This window comes from Helianthus annuus, chromosome 15 (assembly GCF_002127325.2).
Source record: "Helianthus annuus cultivar XRQ/B chromosome 15, HanXRQr2.0-SUNRISE, whole genome shotgun sequence".
Lineage (NCBI taxonomy): Eukaryota > Viridiplantae > Streptophyta > Magnoliopsida > Asterales > Asteraceae > Helianthus > Helianthus annuus.
Genome location: NC_035447.2, coordinates 9775868 through 9796923, shown reverse-complemented (window position 1 = coordinate 9796923; position 21056 = coordinate 9775868). Strand labels below are relative to the sequence as shown.

The window sequence follows — 21056 nt, the reverse complement described above, 5'->3', positions numbered from 1 at the left end:
TAGACTTGACATGCGTCACTGTGCGGGTTCTACTCTGAGTACCACTAGATTCCTTGAACTGCCTATCCATAGCCTTGGCGACAGCATTATCTATCAGTGCTTGCAACTCTGCACCGGTAACGTGAATCTTTGCATTATCTGAGTGTTCCCCAGAATGACTGTTGGTTTCCTCCGATTTGGCCATTGTAGCTTTAAGCTACAATAAAGGACAATGTCTATTTTAGAACCTAACAGTATCATCGTTCTTAAACGATTTATTAACCATGGTGTCAAGAACCTTAGCAGTTAATTTAATAAATTTCATTCAGGCTCTTATTAGCAATCAAGGAATGAAAATATATATTTGGCACCATAGGCCTAGTCACAAGGACAATTACTAAATTATAAATTTAGATTTTTTATAGGATTATAAATTGTATAATTAAACAAATAATCCTTTACTAGACAGAGAGTCATAAACTACAACTGCCACTACATAACATAGTTATAACCCGTAGGTATCAAGTCATAAACAGACTTGTGTACAGATAAAATCTGTAGATAATTCTTTTCTTGGCAGGGAGTTATAAACCACAACTGCCACTATATGACATAGTCATAAGCCGTAGGTATCAAGTCATTAATAGACTTGTATACAGATAAAATCTGTAGATAATTTATAAAAAAAAGGGTGACGTGGGTGATTTTACGAATCACGCTTAGTCAAGAATGTTAACATGTTTTCAGATGTTAACAGGGAGTTGAATCTTTTCAACCAGGTTTTACCATCAGGGCCAGGCCTGTTAATAAGGCATTCAAGCTAGGTTATACCTTACTAAGATTCTTATAAAATGGCAAATCAAATAAAAATTGATATTTTCCATTATTTTAATATTATATTCATGCATATAAATAAAATGAGAAATTCAAATTAACCATTTCAAATTTCAAATGAAGTACCAGTACATATTTGCCCTAAACGGGACTTTGAAATAACATGAATAACATGAATAACATGAATAACATGAATAACATGCCCGCGCAGGGGCTAAACAAATAACAACAATAACAAAATAAAATAAAGCAAACCCACGCAGGGCCAACAGAACAGCATACCCACACAGGGGTAGAATAAGATAGATATACCCACACAGGGGTAGAGTACAAGGATAGACGTCCACACAGGGACATGAGTACATGAGACAAAAATCGAAGGATTCAATGATCCCTCTTGCTCTTACCCTTGAGCAGGTCAAACACCTTCTTGAACATGCCACTGGTGCGACGGCGATCAGCTCGCATCTCGTGTTGAAACTCACGTCGCATGCTATCAATCCCATGCAGGATTTCCTGAACCTGCGGCGGCGACATCATAGGCGCCGGTGGCGGTGGCTGGTACTGCTGCGGCTGCGGCGGCTGGTACGGCTGCGGCTGCGGTGGCTGCTGGTAACCCGGAGGGTAACCAAAAGTAGACTGCCCAGCAGCCCAAGTGTCTCCCAATGGACCACTAGGTGGGAGTGAGCTGTAGTTCACAGCTTGCCAATAAGGGTCTCCTGTGTAATCATAACCCTGAGGGAAAACATGCTCGAACGGGTTAAACTGGGCTGCACTAGCATAAGCCGGAATCGGCTCTCCATAGTTCTGCGGCGGCAGAGGCGGGATCGGTACAGAAGTAACCTCCGATACGGGATGCTGAGACTCCCCTGTCTCGGACTCCCCGGGAAGAGACGTGTAGCGGCTGCTACCAACATGTGGAGGGGTGCCTATACGAATCCCTCCGCGCGTAGACATGCGCGCATTCCTCCTAGGCCTCTGAGGCGGAGGAGGTAAAACTGGTGGCGGCGGTGGTGACGGAGTGATCACGTCACGCCACAGGGCCTCAGATAGGTCCTGCTGTAGAGGCGGCTGCTGCTGGAGCTGATGCTGCTGCGAGTGGTGCTGCGAGTGCACCGGCGAAACCTGGTGAGACTAAAGCATCGGAGAGTTGTGGCTGGGGGTGTAATACCAATCATGCTGCTTAAATCTCTCCTGAAAGCTGTCCCTACCATTGTAGGGTGATCCCCTAAATGGCGACCCATCCGATATCTCAATCGGATGGTTAGGCGTACCTGATGGCGGTAGCGAGGGGTCCGTATCCTCGTCGACGTCCATCTCGTGACCACCAGAAAAGTGGTCCTCCGGTCCAAGTGGGTTATGGCCCACTGGCTCATCCCCAAAAGCATCAGGGTTATACAAACCCTGGTAGACTGGTGCTGGATACTGGTGCGGTGACTGATGCAAAGGTATGTAGGATCCATGCGAACCATGGGGCCCATTCTCCGAGTGGGGCCCAAACGAGTGGGGTAAAGACGGTGAAGTGCTGGCGGATACCGAGTGTCTAGCAGGCTCGGCGAAAGACCTCCAAAGGTCGTTGGCGGCTGTGTTGTGCGTGGCGGATGGAGCTCGCCTATGTGAGGGCCCTGCCTCATGGTCGTGAGTTGTAGCAAATCCCCCTCGACCTCTCATTCGTGGCGGCATAGTGATCCTGTCAAAAGTCAAACAAGTTGCACAACAAAATATATAAGCCGATGCAAAATAATAAAAATAAATTAAACGAAATGTTGAACATTTCCTAAGTTCCTTGTCTAGACTCGAAAATCGAGGAATGTGCAATTGTGTAACTGAGATTAAACACAAAAGACTAGTGTTTAATTCACTCAGCGTTGGCTCTGATACCAACCTGTCACACCCCGATTTCCACGTGTCACCGGTGGGCCCGGTGTGGGGTACAGTGACGTAGTTGGCATCGTCATAGACAATCAACACAATATAATAATGCACAGCGGAAGCAGAATAGAAACATTTCAACTTTAAATAAAGTGCAATAATAAATATCACAGTAGTTGAAATGGATCCACAGGCGGATCAAATAAAATAAGAATAAATAGTTCAACAGATATATTGTCGTCCGAGCTTGCGAGACTATAGTGGACGCTCTTAGGAAACAACCAGCCTATTTCCGTATAGTACCTGCACTTAACCTTTTGGGAAAAATACGTCAGTTTACACTGGTAAATACAAATCGACTGACTCATTTTGAAAATGATTGAAAATTTGGTTTAAATGCACAAGGCATAAATATTTTTATTAACTTGGGATAATTATATAATATAAACTTGTGAACGAATTACATGCACTTATATCTCTGGTGGCCCGGGATCTGCTGTCCGGGCTAGAGATTAAATGACACACCATATTAAAGAGTTATACACGTCGGGTGTACGCCTACACCCCGTGCTCTGGTCGTGGCCATCTCGTAAGATAATGCCAAGGATATCCGGGACACGGTCAATAACCCCCCAAAGCCTTTAAGTAAGACAAAACTGTTTAAACGAAGTCGCACAAGCTATTCAAGACTGTACACCTATAAGGCGCAGGACTTGTGCGCCCGATCAAGCGGTATTTTAAATACCGTACCCCAAGCCCGTATAGGGAAAATAAGTCAAAATGTATTTACCTGAGCAAGTATAAGTCACAAACGATAAGTGTTGGTAGCTTTTACCGGGCCTCCTAATCTGGAACAAAGGTTTATAATTAACCTATTAGATTCCTAACGGCCTTTTATTTAAGCCTAAGCTTTGACCGGTTAGTTTTAGGAATGATACGGTTTACGCACGATTAAGCGAAAGACCGGATAGGATGTGATTTAGACCCGACAAGTTTGGAATACTTGTATAATATGGGTATACTAAATACATTCTGGATTTTGAAATAAAAATGATATCGTTTGACCCGTTTCGGTCAATTTACGCAACTAGTTACGTAAACCGAACCGAACGCGAAAAGGGCGATACGGGTAGACCAATGATTCAAATGCAAGTTCCCTGAGATAATGTGCTTAAAATATGATATTATATCAGTAAGTTATGTTCTATATTGCCCGGAATAATTTTAAACCCAATTTATGCCTTAGAAGGGCATTTTGGTCATTTAAAAGATAATAAAAGAGTAAAATTAGAAATCTGAGTTTCGGGTCTGGTTCATACAGTAAATATACTTAATATAACATATTATATCAGTAGGGTATGACCCTTATACCAAATTTATCATTTAAAACCAAACTATGCACCGTAGGGGTCTTTTAGTAATTTCACAAGGGCTAAAAAAAATGCCAAAACTGGAAGTCTGAGTTCATATACTTATACTTACTGTTTTTATATGAAAATATGCTAAACACATCAGTAGGTATAGGTCTTATATGTTTAAAACAAGTATAACGCTTACTATGCGCTTAAAACGCTAAATATGCGATTTAAGGGCGTTTTCGGGTTTTCAAATAAAATCTGAGATTTTTATATTTCCAGAATACTTATAATAATTTATTCATCATATAAAATCAGTAGAAAAAGGTTTCGGGTCAAAAGGAGGTGTAAAACTCATTTTATGGCTAAAACGGTCAAAACCGACATAAGCCGAAATGACTAGGCGATCTAGGATCCGTTCAGCCAAAAATTAATTAAAAATCATCAAAATTCCCAGAATATTATATTACTTCTGTTGGTAAAAAGTTTTATACCAAAACGTGGCCAGAAACGGGTTCTACGCGAAAAGGACCGTTTATGTAAATTTATAATATAGTTTTACGCTAATGGCCATAACTCACAATCTGGACCACCAACTGATCCGAAATTTTCGGTGCAAGTTTATATATTAGAAATAAAGATTTCTATCCTTTCACTTTTCCAAAAATCACGTTTTATAACAAAAAGGGCAAAATAGTCAACTTTATGCATAAATCGGAAACATGCATTCGAATAGGCTATGCATAGACTCAATCAAAGAAAATCCCAGAAAGTTTAACTAAAATAAAATAGTCAAAAATACTTTCCAATACAGATCTCGAACATGCATGTACGAATCCGAATCGATAGTCTACGAAATAATCGTTTTACAAGACTTTCGGTTCCGATTCGTGGCTATACTATAGATTGTCGAGTTGATGATGATTAAAACACATTCTTATATGTGTTACAAGTTATTTATAATGATCAATCAGATTGCATGTCTAATATATTAACATTCAAGCTTATTTTTGCGAAAATCAATTCTGTTGACTTTTTAGAAACATGTTTGACTCGACAATTAGCATGCATATAGTGGGATTCAGATAGTGCCCTTTAGAGGGTTTGTTTCCCACATAAATACCAATCTATAACAGGTTTCAATTCGAGAAATGACTGAAAGAAATCCGTTTAATCAGAAAGTCAAAGCTTATGAACAAACAGTTTGACTTTTACTAATAATCGTAACAAGAACGAATTAGAGATTGAATTGAGAGCTTACAAGAGTCCTATAGATGCTTAGTGAACACTAGGATCGGCCTTGAGGATCAGATTAGCTCCAGGGGTCTGCCTTGAAGTTCTTGAATGTTGAGAGCACTTTGGTTACTAATGCAAATGTCCAAGAATGAGCTCAATAATCTGATTTATGGTGTTTTCCAGAGGTTATAGATAGCACACTGTTGCTATAGCCATGCAAGCAATCCTATTGGAGCCCTTGGAGGTGGTGAAAGCTGTTTGCAACTAAAAATTCGGGCCAAATCAGCAGAATTCGCGAACTGGGCATCTGGGCAAGCTTTACGGACCATATGGTCCTTGCTTTACGGTCCGTAAGGACCTGGTCTGACCAGCAAGTTTCCATAATTGGCAGAAATGGCCCCTGGACTTGTACGCGATGTTTCGGCTACTTTTCTCGACCCGTAAACCCCCAACCTTGGTTTTTAAGAACCTTAGGACTTTTACCAACATGGAAATGTCCTCGGAACATTTTGCGCTCAACCGAAAAGCCCTGAAATTCGACGTTGACGCTTTTAGTCCTTCAAGTACGGTTTTGGCCATAACTTTCTCATACGTTGACGAAACTTCATGAAATTTTAACCACATATTCTAGTGAGTGTATTTTAGCTTTACAAAGCTTCGGGTCTGCCAAAAGTTCACTCAGAGGTATAAATTTAACATGTTGACACTTTTGGCCCCTATAGTTTGAAATACTTCACTTTTGTGCAATTTCCGCGTCGTATGATCCATGAACCATCCGTTTAAGGTTATAAACATTATGTAGGGTTATCATAGAGTCTATTTATCCATTGTTGACACTTTGGGCCCTTACGTTCCATAGTTTTCACTGTTTGTCACTTTTAGTCCCTCTAAAGTATGTTTTCACATAACGGAACCTTATGACACGTGTCAAGACATTATTGGACGAAATTTTTCGAGGTGTTACATCAAGTTTCTTAGAATTTGTTGTTCTTCTTTTTTTTGTAGATCATTCCACTTATTCTCCAGGTATGTAAACTAGATTAGATTGTTATATATTTTAAATGCTTAATCGCACTTTTTTAATCATTTTTCTGTATTTTTTTTGTTGCTGATGATGATTTAAATTTTTCGAATCTAATCTTATTAATGGATCTATTCTTGATGTCTTTGAAAGAGTGATGCTCTTACTGTTTTTTTTATTTTATTTTTTGTTTTTTAATGATAAACCCTAATTTTTATGCAATTGCAGGAGTCTGAATCTTCTTCGAACACAAGAGGTAAGTTTAATGTTATCGTTTTTTTGGTGTTTTTTTATCCGGTATAATGATAGTTTTCATCATTTATGCTAATCTCTATAATTTTTAAGTTATTTTGTTTGTTTTTTGTTTTTTTTTTTGTTTTTTGTTTTTTTTTTTTTTTGCAAATCTAACTATGATATTTTTTGAAATTTGAAAATCTTTGTTTTTTTACTAATAAATTTTGTATTGTATTAATATGTATTAATGATTCTTTTGTTTTGTTTTTTTTCATGGTTAACCCTAAATTTTATGCCATTTCCGGACTCTTAAACTTCGTCGGACATGTTAATCAAAAATTTTAGTTTTATTGTTTTTTTTCCCTATTTTTTATCAGGTATAATGTTTGGTTTCATCCTTTATGCTCATTTAATTTTGGCTGTATTTTTTAGTTACTAATAATTTGGTATTGTATTAATTTTCGGAAAATTTGTAGTGTTTCTATAAATAAATTCATTTACGTTTTTTGAAACCCCTCCTTTTGTTTCTTTTATATTTTTTCCCTCTCTTATGAGTTTATTTCTATGTCGGTTGGTTTTGCTTGGCAAGGTTGGACTTTCCTAATAAGTTTGCTTGATTTACGGGATTGGATATTAGTGATTTGATTTTCAGATTTTAAATTTTAAATTTTGAATTCAATCATTATTTTAAATTTAAATTTTGAAGTAACCCATTATTGTGTTTGATTTTAAATTTTCAATTTCGAAGTCAATTATTATTTTAAATTTAAATTTGAAAGTTTGTCATTAATGTGTTTGATTTTAAATTTCGAATCTGTAAATTGAATTTAAATTTGAAAGATTAGACTTTCCTAATAAGTTTGCTTGATTTACGGGATTGGATATTAGTGATTTGATTTTCAGATTTTAAATTTTAAATTTTGAAGTCAATCATTATTTTAAATTTAAATTTTGAAGTAAACCATTATTGTGTTTGATTTTAAATTTTGAATGCTTTGAAATCTTGATGTTTTTTTTATGAGATGCTTTGACTATATTATTTGTAATTTTAGGGATGCTTCGAGTCTTCTTCGACTATTGTTTTTGTACTCGAGTTGCATATCTAATTCAAATTGTGTTTGTAATTTTAAGTGATGAGCTTCTTTCAGACTCCTTCCCCTACAAGGAACTCTTGAATGGGATCCTATGAGAAGTTGAAGGAAAGGTATATCTTGCACCGTTCTTTATCTATATCTATATATCTATATATCTTAAATGGGATCCTATGGGAAATTGATCTCTATTCGATTCACTGATGTATATTCTTCTCCTCACCATTTTGTTCCATTAATGAACTCATGTGTGCTCTTATGTTTGATACCCGATCTTATTCCAGTGATTAATATCCGCTTGAGTAACCCAATCTGAGTCTGATTTTTTTCGTTAACGATTCAGGTAAACTTTCTCGATTTGGGTTTTCTGCAAGGCTAATCATCTAAATTAATTTGTTATTTTTATGGTTTACATCTTAAACCCCAGTTTTACAGTATCTCATGATAATCTTTCTTTGTTTTTTAGAATCTGATCAAATTGGGCCATAATCTGAAGAAATGTGTTTAAGCTACGACAAGGTGTGTATAGCATTATGATTGATATTATAAAAAAAATAACTATAACAGTTTCTCTTCCTGTAATTTTGTATAGCATTATTTATAAAATGATTACAGGTATGATAAAAAAATATAAAAGCTGCTCTTCCTGTCTTTTGTTCGCTTCACGTATCTTCGCTAAATCAATATGTTGGAAGGTTTGTGTATGTAGAATTAGGCTGGATACGCCCACGAAAAAAATGCCGATTTATATTGTATTTCTCATGACAGTATGAAGGCTATGGTTAAGGATAAATGATAAGATCTTCAAAGGGCTCGATGCTTTTCAAACTAAAATAGTGTAAGACATTAAGGAGGCTACTCTCTGGTGGATGATTAACAGATCGATAGTGTAACACCTCGAAATTTTGGGTCCAATAATGTGTTAACACGTGTCATAAGTTTACACGTAGCATTAAATATTAAATAAAGGACTAAAGTTGACAAACCTTGAAAGTATGTAAATTCGAGGGTTATAAATGTCAACGAAGGGTAAATATACGGTATAGTAACCCTAAACGATGCTCGTACCCTCAAACGAATAAATCATGGATCGTACGGAAGCGAAACGCGGAAGAAAGTGAGAGATTACAAGCTACAGGGGTTAACCGTGTCAACATGTTTAATTATACCTCTGAGTGGCCCTTTAACGCTCCCGAGGCTTTGTAACAGTATTATACGCTCACTAGAATATACTGTATAAATTCCGCGAAGTTCCGCTTTAAAACGAGAAAGTTACGATCGAATTCGTATGAGAAGGGTTAAAAGCGTCAATAATGAAAGTTAAGGCTTTCAGAATAATTAAATAAACTAACCAGGGACTTAACTAAGCGAGTATATAACACAAGGCCCTTAGTTGTAAATAATCAAGGGCCAAATCGCAAAGTTACCCCTTCAAAATCCGAAAGGTCAAGTTAATGATTACTAAAGATTTCATTATTAATTACTAAAGATTTTGTTACCCCTTCAAAATCCGAAAGGTCAAGTTAATGATTACTAAAGATTTCATTATTTATTACTAAAGATTTTGTTACCCCTTCAAAATCCGAAAGGTCAAGTTAATGATTACTAAAGATTCTATTATTTATTACAAAGATTTAGTCATCATTACAAAAGATTTAAAATCTTTGAAAAATAACCCTCTCGCGGGCCGCGTTGCGTTTTGGGTTAAGTTGAGGCGGGCCGCGAGCCTCCTAAATTGTACGCGTCTGATGTTGAACTCAGGCGACCCGCGTACAAAGTGCATGGATCTTCCATGCGGGCCGCGTCAGGCGCCCAGATGCAGAAACATGCTCAAATTGGCTGTTCAGCCTTCTAAACGCCTTGAGATGCATTTAAACCCTGCCAATTGGTCCCTAAACAACCCCTAAGCATTAGGAACTCATGTTGGAAGGTTGTGGATAGTTGGGGGACCTGTGTGTCAAAAGTTGTGATGAAAACTTTGCTATAAATAGGCATGTTATGTGCATAAGTTTCACCACACCTCAAACACTTTCTCTTGATCATCTCTGGAGCTTCCAAGCTGTACTCTAGCATCCTATTTCGTGTTCAAGCTTCTGTAAGTCGTTTAAATCCTTTGTGGTTTAGTTTTACTTAGTAATATAGCTAAAAATCAAACCGTCGTAACTAGGGTTTGACTTCAAGATAAATCCTTAATAGCTCAGTCTTATGTCGAATCAAAAATGGTTATGTGTTGGTAATTATGTGGGTAATAAACCTCTGAAAGGGTTCCCCACGATCCCCACTCTAACTATGTCAAAAATCGAGTCAAACGAATGCATAAAAAGTCAACAGAATTCCATTTTAACGATTCTTGCATAATCTATGATATAAATGATATGAAACCTGTTTTGATAATCATAAAACATGATAATAAGTATATAAACTTGTTTGCGCTCGTTTGAATCAACCATTTGCTATATTGAACCGGTTCGGAGCCGAATGTCGCAAAAGTTTGACTTTTGTTTTGACTTCAGTTCTGACCCGTTTTAGTGAGGTATAGATATGCCTTAGGACTCTCTTAGGACCAGGTCACATATTGGAATGAACCTCTGTGATCGGTTCATGAGTTATCCGAGTCTTTTGCGCATTCCCGTCATTCGCCTAAAAGTTGACCGTAACGGCCTTTTGAAATTAAAACGAGTATTTCGGATACGTGAACGGACCAGAACCTTGCTTAATAAATTATAAGCATGTCCTTAAAGTTTCACGTCAATCCGAGGTCTAGAATGAGAGTTATGCTAATTAGCGCAATTAAAATAAACTTTTGTAATAAACGGCGCAATTAGCATAACGCCCATCTAAACCAAGATTTCGTCACCAAAACTTCTACCCACTGTTATAAATTAATATTTTGGGAATTTTAAAGATTTTTAATAATTTTTACCTTGCTCATAACCTGCGGTTATGGCTACGGTTCGGTAAATACCGAATATGCCCTTTTCGGCCAAAACATGAGTTCTACAAGGTCTTTTGACCCGATTCCAGTTGCCACTTATTTTAAATAATAATTAAAGTATTTTAGACTTTATAAACTGTTCGGGAAACTCAGATTTCCTGTAGAACTCGAAAAGCCCTTTTAAAAGTCTTTAAAATGACCGAAACACCCCTACGGGGCATAATATTAACTTAAACTCGTTACGGGCATCACGGAAGGTATCCTACTGATACCACAACCTCTTTAAGGCATATTGACTTATGAAATAAGCGTAAGACTCTCACGGTTATCCGTTGCGCCTATTGCGCGCACGGTTCGGCTTATGTAACTGGTTTACATAATTTAGCCGAAATGGGTCAAACTATATTGTTTTAACCCCAAAATCCAGAGTATGATTGTTATACCCATATGAAACAAGTCTTCAAACTTGTTGGGTCAAAATCACACTCCATTCACGGTTTTCGCCTTTCACGCGATTAAACCGTAACAATTCTTTAAGACTAACCGGTCTAAGCTTAGGCTTAATTAAAGACCCGTTAGCATTCTAATTGGTTATTTATACCATCGTTCCAGACTAGAGCCTTCCGGTAAATTGTACCTACGCTTACTTAAGTGAATACGGCTGAGTTATTATTCTTGCTATTTTAAGACAGGAGCTAGCTCAGGTAAATACTTTTGACTTAGTTTCCCTATACGGGCTTGGGATACGGTATAATAATACCGCTTGGTCGGGTATTGAATATTTAATCGGATTGTGATTAAATTATTGAGGTAACCCGGTTTGATCTGTATTGTTTGAAATAAAAGCCTTTAGGGGTTAATGACCATGTCCCGGATATCCTTGACATCATTGTATTATAAAATGGTCACGTCTTATGCACGGGGTGTAGGCATACACCTGACAGTTGCATAAGGGAAACGGTATCTCACGCTCAGTGGGCCTATACTTGTGATGTGTCTATTAATCATGACTCGGTTTCTACATCGGGCCCTGAACGTACAACGAACATGTAAATCTGTATACAGGATCATAAATATGATTGTCTCAAGTTATAAAAGATTAATTTTGCCTCTGTGCATTTTAATCACAGTGTCAAAATAATTTGTGCCTGGTGCATCTAAATCAATTTTCTTACACTCTTTTCAAATGAGTCAGTTGAGTGTATTTACCAGTAAAAACTGACGTATTTTCAAAAGTCTAAGTGACAGGTATAAGTACGTAATAGGCTGGAAGCTGCTCAGGACATTAATAAGGAATCTTGCAAGTTCTAGGCGTCTAAAGTCTGTAGAACAATGTTTATAGATCTGCCTGTGGATCCCTTACTTTCCGTTGTAATACTTGGATATTACTTTTATTCGGAATATAATATATTTATCTTTTGCTTCCGCTGTGCATTCATATATTGTGTGGTTTGACTATATTGTTGCCAACTACGTCACGGTAATCCCCCACCGGGCCCACTGGTGAGACACGAGGAAATCGGGGTGTGACAGATAGGAGTCAATCTCTCAATCTGGTCTACTTTCTCTGGTTTAGACTTTGGTTAGTGTATGTGTATAGATAATTTTTTTAAAGTGATTGGATGTGTAATGGGGTAAGAGTATTTTGGATGTATCTTAGTGTGTTTTTTCGGAAGCTTAATTGTTGTTTGTATGCCTCTTTTGGTGATTAATTAAGTTTGGTTTACTGAAAAAAAACGCAATTTCAACCGTTTTTACCTAACGGGTGATTTGCTTTATATTTATCTCTAATTGCTCAAGGTAAACTTTGAAAAATTGTTTAAAGACGGACTTATGATTAGTTTGTTTGTATTTATTTTATGTATAGATGTCAAAAGATATTTAGAGGATAACCTGTGATTAACTCGATTAAAACAGGTTGTGATGAAATGAATCTTTTTTTAAAAATGAGTCTTTTCAAAATTGGTGAAGCTGTGGTATAAATGAAGCTTTTCAAAATCATATTAGATATTACACACTCAGAATAATAATATTGAGGGTTGAATGTATGTGACCCTATAAATATAGAGGTATACTTTACTTTAATTTTTTTCTATTATAGAAATTCCAATGTGATGGTATTTTTGTTGTTTCCTCTATTATTTTCTCTATATAATATAGAATAGAGGTTCCAATGTAAATGCTCTAAATATGGACGTTTACTTTACATTATTGCTTTTGTATGTTTTTATGGCTCTTTACAACAAGAAAAAGTTTAAGAAACCAATTAAAAATTTATGATGGAGAAAAGGAAAAGAGGATACTTTAGATGTTAAAGTGTTATTTTTATACTTTTATTTGTTATAAATTAAATTTTCCTACCCGGAAAATTTCCGGGTTATAACCTTTTTTTTTCTATAACAGCAAAAGAGATTTATAGCAAATCAAGTGTTGGAGGGTAGCCAACCAGTTGATATCTCTAAGAACCCGTTTGAGTTGTTCTTACACTTAAGTAAGAATCTATTTTTTTAAATTAATTTCATGTATATAAAATAGTAATTAACTCTTTTGAGTTAATTACTGTTTTCGTCCTGCGGTTTGTTAAAAATCACTATTTCAGTCCATTAGTTTAAAAATTGTGATTTCAGTCCATGTGGTTTCACTTTCGTGACCATTTCAGTCCCTGTGGTTTCACTTTCGTAACCATTTCAATCCAGTTATTATGTAAGTACAGGGACTGAAATGGTTACGAGGTGGACTGAAATGGTTACGAAAGTGAAACCACAAGGACTGAAATCGCAATTTTTAAACTAATGGACTGAAATAGTGATTTTTGACAAACCACAGGGACGAAAACAGTAATTAACTCTTTTTAATAATCTAGCTATAGAGCTTTAAATTCTAAGTCGTCCTGATTGGAATTGATAATGTCAGAGGATGAATGCGATAGTGGAGTTAAAGAAGACATCATGAAGGTTTAGTTGACAAAAACTTAATTTGTAACGAACATTATGTAGATGTATTATTGGGACGTGCTCAACTGTCTCAAAATATTAGGCTTAACAAATCACACTTTAACGCTTCTACGTTTAAATTATTTTATGTGTTTAGTTGGTGTTTAGCCATCCGCGAAGCTCGCGGGGTCTTAGGCTAGTAAGCTAATAAAAAGGTTGTGTACTTGTGTGATGATGCTAAAAGCTACTTATTATTATGATGCTATTTGCCTTTAAATTAAGTGATCAAAGAATTTGCTTTTAACGTTATTGAGACTCCAAAGCATTTACTGAAATTTAAAAGTAACCGTCAAAACTGTTTTGCATTCAATATGGATGAAAAAGAGGTTCTTTACATCATTCGTAGTGGGGTTTTTTGGCGTTTTTCCCAAAAAAAAACGCCCAAACACGCATCGGAACCGCCCCCAGGAGCGTTTTTTTCTTAAATGATGGGGCGTCCTTTTTTAAACGCCTTCACTTGTTTCTTTGGATCAATAAGAAATTTCCAACTCATTTATGATAATATTATATGTTTTATTTTTCTAAAAAGCTAATAATTAGGTAATCATTGTTGGGGCATTATACAACTACACTCATTTTAGAAAAAAAACGCCCCATAATGACCCATTGCTGACTGGACCGTCACATGGCGGATAATGCCCAAGGATCCTCCTTTACCACACTATACATGGTCTTTTATATGAAACTAAAACTTGAAGCTTACTCATTCATTACAACTAAAAGAGTTTGTTATGAACCAACTAATCAAGGTAGTTAAGGAAAACCATATTGGTTGGTTATCACTTGGTAGTTGGTACGGTTGTTATCAACATAACAAATATGGTTAGATTTCCAACAATTTGTATGTGTTGTTATAAGGAAACCATATCAGTTGGTACGGTTGATAATTCAACAATCGAATTAGTTATGTCAGAACCAACGAACCATACTCAAGATATAATAATAGAATGTTGAAAGTCCAACAATCGAATTAGTTACGTGGAAATCCATACTCAAGTGATAATTGTTCGATTGTTATAAGGAAAACCATATAGTTATGTCGAAAACCATATGAACCAACTACCCAAGGGCATTTTTCACCCAACACGTACCAAGTGTTGGAAATCCATATTTTTTAATTGTTCATGTCCAATACAAAATAAAATAAAACTAGGATTTCTCCACCGTGCGTTGCGGCAGGGAATTGCACAATATAAATATGTAAAACAATAAAAAAACGTAATAACATATAACAAATAGAAGAAAAATGGTGGCGTGGTACCTATGACATGGTGTAGCGACCTGAACGGACGAAAAAATGGTGGTGATGACGTGGTGTTACTCCGTTTTCGAAAAAATCACTTATGTCATCCTTCTAAGAAAACTAACGGACGGAAGTTATAAAAGGAAAATAAACCCATTGGATTAAAGACGTGTAGTATTTATAATGTAAGGGCTAAATCAAAACTTAAAAAAAAAACACTATAGAGGTGATAGTTGATATTATTTTAATAACTTATTATTATAATATGAATTACTATATTATTAATTATATAAATGTAACATATGAATATAACTTAAAAATATTTAAACCATGTGAGGGGTATAAAAGTAAAAACCAACAATAAAAAACAATTGTGGTCAAAAGATAAAGGTAGAAAAGTATCTTGTACTCTGTGAATGTTATTTAATATATACTAGTAAAATTTCTTGCGCGTTGCACCGATATGTTACGTTGTAAATTAAACTCGAGTAAAACCATTAACATATTGACAAAAAACATCTGCAACGATATATTGGTAAATCACAAAAAAGTTATGTCATAAATTAAACTCGAGTAAAACCATTGAGATGTAGATAGAAACACATGCTATAGTATATTCTCCAATCACGAAAGAGTTATGTCATGAATTAAACTCGAGTAAAGTCGTGGCCTATCCAAGTTTATTACAACTGATTTATAAATTAAATAAAAGAACAAGATAAAACTATAACTATTCTAAAACTAAAAGAAGTATAGAATAAATAAAATACAAATTATTTAACATATCTAATAAAACATGGGAAAAAGTATTTGAGTATAAAATTTATAATTATTTATATCACCTATCTGGTTTATAAAAATAAAATAAAAAATGTGTAGATTTCATGTGGCTAAATTGAGTAAAATAAAAACTTTTGGTAACTAAAACAAAAAGCAAACAAATTGATCAGGGAATCTTGGTACGAACCAAACATTAAGGACCACTATGAAGCTGCATAATATAAATATGTAAAACAACAAAAAAAAACAAAATAAAATATAATAAATAGAAGAAAAATGGTGGCGTGGTACCTATGACACGGTGTACCGGCCTGAACGAACGAAAAAAATGGTGGGGTGACGTGATGTTACGTTGTTTTCAAAATAATCACTTATTTTGTCATTCTAAAAAACTAACGAACGAAAATTATGAAAGGAAAATAAAACTATTAGGTTAAAGAAGTATATTATTTAATAGTGTGAGGGATAAATCAAAACTTAAAAAAACACTACAAAGGTTATAGTTGATATTGTTTTAATAACTTATTATTATAATATGTTTGCTATATTATTAATTATGTAATATAATCTAATAATATAACTTAAAAATATTTAAAGAATGTGAGGGATATAAAAGTAAAAATAAAAACTAAAAACACTTGTGGTCAAAAAATAAAAGGTAAAAAGTAGAATGTAGTTTGTGATGTTATTTAATATATACTAGTTTTTTATATCGTCAAAGAATGGGTTTTTACGTTGGTCAAATTCAATATTAAAAGGTGGTGCACAACATTCAAAAGGTGCCTAAAGAGTGGCCGCATCACATATGTTGGTATCAAAAGATGTCTTCGCACATGAGGTCTTACATGAAATACTATGTTACCAGCGCAACGCTAGGGATTCCCGGTGTTACGCTTTCGACTTAGCGCGATGCGATCAGGTAGACGGTGAAACAACATTAAGGGGCTGTTTGGCTAACCTCTTAATGAATCATTAAGAGGTTCCCCTCTTATTCGGACAGAGGTTAGTTGTTTGGTTGGCAAAATAGCAGCCTCTTAATGGTACCATTCAGTGCTGTACCATACAGAAATAAGAAGATGCTGAATGAAAAAAAAGACCCTTCCTACCCTTTCCCTTCTCTGTATGAACCTAGGGTTCACCACTTTCCCCCTTTCACCTCTCATCACCATCACCTCCGCCCCCACCCCTCTCCTCACCACCTTCTGCCGGTCGCCGCCCTGCTCCTCCCTCTCCTCACCACCGACCGCCGGTCGCCGCCCTCCTCCTACCTCTCTTCCACCCTTTCCCTTTCACCTCTCATCACCAACACCTCCGCCCCCAACCCCTCCTCCTCACCACCTACCGCCACCCTCATCCTCCCTCTCCTCACCACTGAACAAGGCCGCCTCCTCCTCCCTCTCTTCCACCCAACAGCGCTTCCACCCACCCAGGTTTGTACATCGTTTTTTTTACATCTTTTTTTTTGTATTAAACTGATTTTTCAGTTACTTTACTCATTATTTCTTTGTGGTTATGATTTCGTTTTTTTATGTATTTGTTATTTTTTCTGATTTTTTTTCTATTAGTTTTTTCAGATTTTTTTTTCCAATATTTTACTCATTATGTTGATTGATGTTATATGTAGAATGGTTATGTTGTATGTTGAAAATTCATAGATGTTTTCGCTATGTTGTATGTTGAAAATTCATAGATGTTTTCGCTATGTTGTATATTGAAAATTCATAGATGTTTTCGCTATGTTGTATGTTGAAAATTCATAGATGTTTTCGCTATGTTGTATGTTGATTATTATTAGTTGTTACATTAGAAATATTGGCTAATTGGTATGATAGAGTGGGGTTCACAAGGTATTGACTACATGACTTCTTTACGTAACCAGATTGCTAATCAGTTGCTTTCAAATGAATCAAATTAAAATTGTATGCAGAGTTGTGTTATTTGTATTTAGATTTCGTATGTTGTGTTATTTTGTATTTGGATTTTCGTATGTTTCCATGGAATTTAAAGGATTGATGTGTAATTTGGATTTTCTATGGCGTTTTGTATTTTTCTTTTACAATTTTTCATCAATCTGTACACTATTCAGAGCTCTTGCCAAACAGATACATTTCATTCAGCACATAATAGTTCAGAGGGGTAAAATAGTCATTCTACACAGTCATTCAGAGATACAACCAAACAGCTCTTAATGGTTCAGCACTTACTGGTTCAGAGCCTCTTACCCATTCAGACCTCTTACTGGTTCAGCACTTGCCAAACAGCCCCTGAGTATTTAACCAAACCAATTCAAAAACATAATATATCAATATAAAATCAAAACTATATTTTACCATTTCCTTACATAATGACATTTGAAGATAAATGGAGATTACTGATTAGTGCAAAAGAAAAAAATAGTCTTTTGATACCAATGTAAACCTTGCTCGATCTTTTTGGCTGTTCACCCCATCCCGTGTCTCGCTCCAAATTTTTGAAGTTCCGATGGGATGTGCATGTCTTTATATAATGGAAGAATATGACTTCACATGCTACTAGTTGTTCCTTTTCCTTGAATTCCCTGTTGTGTATATGGTTTATAAATTCCACACATGTTGCATCTCTTCTATTTTCTGATATACCACCATCATTACCATCATCCAGGTCAATATTCTCTTCTTTATCCATCGTCGTCGTCTTTTCATCACTGATCAATTCACTAACTTCCTCATTGTTCTCTTCTGCTCATCATCATCATAATAATCATCGGACACCATAAAACATCCTCTACTCCCACTTTTCCCACATCTTTTCAACACAAACCCGTCATTACACGGCTTTTTCCTTTTCTGTGTCCTATCAAAAGACTTCCTATTCCCTAAACCATGACCAAACCCATCATTTCTTCTATCCAATTCACCCCAAACCACCCTGCCTTCACAAATAACCCCCCCCCCCCCGTCCCCTTTTGACTCCAAAGACACTACCCGACCTTGCATTACCTCTCGAAAGACGATCAAACAAACCCTGACTGCACCTGGAATTATAATGAAATGATCAGTTATTTGAAGTGAACATAATAGTCAATTGTTTCCTAGGACATGCTTATCTAAAAGAGCTTACGCAAGTTTGCAAAAGCTAACACTAACTGCACATGGAGCTGCATACCTCATAATGATATCTACCACTTTTGGTCTCAAAAGTCATCTTTGGTAGATGTATTGCAGAGATAATATAGAGCGCAAAGAGCATAATTGACCCATCAAATACCAGTATCCAATAATAATTGGGTCCAAATGAGTGTAGACCCAGGTCTTCTCTTATCCATTTTTGTATGATGAATACTATATTATTACTACCATATGTGTATCCTATGAATAAAACTTTTTCAATCAGTATATATCAATTACGTAACTTAATTTAAAAAATCTCTTTTCATTAAATAATCCCATTTAATAAAATTACCTTACGAATTCACAGTTTGTACACCTATGATTCGGCACTGAAACCGTCCCCAAATCACTTGAGCATGGGCTCTTGATTATGATCTTTTCTGGCAGCCGTTACCATCACTTATAATGGTTTTTTAGACACCGTTAGCAGCCCAAAACACTCCCACACAACTGCCAAAGATCTCGGCTTGTTGTTGTGCTGTTACTCACAGTTCGACCCGTAATCGATCCCAAGACTGCACCTGATTGCAAGTCGTTGTTGTCCATTTGTTGTTCTATTATGGTAGTCGTGACCCCTACTATCCAGTGTTATTTCACTACCATTTGTAGCCCCAACGCATCTCACACGCAGCCACAAATAACCGGAGTCGCCGTTGCCCCACGTAATGGTGATAAGTAGACAAGTTGGTAGAAACTGGTATTGAAATGTGACTGCTAATTCAACTTCTCAACTGTACATGATGAGTTGCCTATTCTATATCTAGATCGGCCGAAGAGACACTGGTACCCTCGCCGGAACCCTAGACCCATAGCCGTCATGGTCGCCGTCAACTACGGTGCGGCATACCACCAAACCATCACCACCGGCTTAACTTGAGGGTTGGGTGGCCAGCGTAAAACGACGGCCAGTTCCTCCATCACTGTCGCTCCACTCCCCTCTCTAATCTGTCTCTCTTACTCCTCTCTCTAGAGCCCTAAATTGTGTGTTGATAATCTATTCAAAGCGCGATGGAAGCTGTTGGAGAATCCCGAGTATCTGGTGGTAAATCCCTAAAATGACCATACCACTGTTCATCCCATCCGCATGACATGAATTCTCAGTCGAACAAAATGAAGATTTACTTAATAAACCATCTTATTACAAGAAAAGGTTCTAGATTAGCAAGCCGCAGAACAACTGAACCATCTAATTTAGGATACTCTTGAGACCCAATACAATCACAACCGTCGAAAATGAGTTCTTATGGAAAAAAAATATGGATAAATATAAGCCATTGTTAAATGACTACTTCAATATTCCATTCAAGTACCATGAGTGCTGCACATTTTGATACAAAACATGTTGATATTTAACAACCAAGTCAACCAAATACTAAATTGGTTGATTTGGTTTACTCCAGATCTCTAGGTAGTTTGAACGATTTAAATCTAAACCAATATTCAATCAGTTTCACCTAATCTCAAAAACGCTGAACCCTTGCAACACAATCAGACCAACCAAAGTCCATTTTCTTGTACAGATATGACAACGATTATACACGATCCCTTTTTGAAACCTCAATCACCAACAGACCGTCGGCGAAGGTCATTCATGGTGTCTAACTTGCAAAAAATTCGCATTGCGAGGCTCAGATTGTGCATGAAGATGACAACACCATGGCTGCAAGAGAGGTTGCATGAACTGCCATCCTACAACCTTGGCACGCCATGCAACTATCTTCATTCAGTTTTTACTCAGATCTACAAAATCATCATAGCCTCATCAGCAAGGAAAAGAAATATACACTTTGCATTGGTATTAGGGTTTAAACCCATTACGATTCCGGCAAAAAATCACAAATCGGCAACCCCATATGAGACTAACCACATAAACGGCGACAAAACCCAAATCAGAAAACCGAATAGGGCAAGTCGGCGGCCCAAATCGGGAATCAGAAATCCAACTTACGAAAAAACCCCAAAACAAATATGGAAACAAAAACCCTACATAAACATCACAAGAGCCCTGAAGGCATGAGAACACAAGTATTAAAAGATTCTCAACTTCAATCACCTGAGAAGAAAGCATGACAGAGATAAAGAAACCCACAGAATGCAGTGGGTTTACTGTTCAAAAATCTAAACCCTCAGAGAAAAAGACGAGATGATGAGATAAGCCTGGCAAATAGCACCCACAAAACAGGTGTCAAACCATTCAAAACGTGGCAGGGCAATGAAAGGGTGAAGCAGAAAGGCAGGTAGGTGAATCATCTACCTGCCACTGTTCATTGAGTTTCTCTATTATCATAGTTGAATTGAATTGAATGAATTGAATTGAATTAATTTAATTAATTA

At 36.4% G+C, this 21056-nt stretch overlaps 2 long non-coding RNA genes across 2 annotated transcripts; one reads left to right on the top strand and one right to left on the bottom strand.

The window, feature by feature from the left end:
- The first annotated feature begins 7661 nt into the window (after positions 1-7661).
- On the top strand, positions 7662-8322 carry LOC110910517. Its single transcript, XR_004881541.1, has 3 exons — positions 7662-7735; positions 8089-8141; positions 8238-8322. It is a non-coding gene; the product is annotated as an uncharacterized LOC110910517 (long non-coding RNA).
- A 10189-nt stretch (positions 8323-18511) lies between these two features.
- On the bottom strand, positions 18512-21012 carry LOC110910518. Its single transcript, XR_002576226.2, has 3 exons — positions 19015-21012; positions 18718-18920; positions 18512-18586 (listed from the first exon to the last, which is right to left on the bottom strand). It is a non-coding gene; the product is annotated as an uncharacterized LOC110910518 (long non-coding RNA).
- Between the last annotated feature and the right edge of the window lie 44 nt (positions 21013-21056).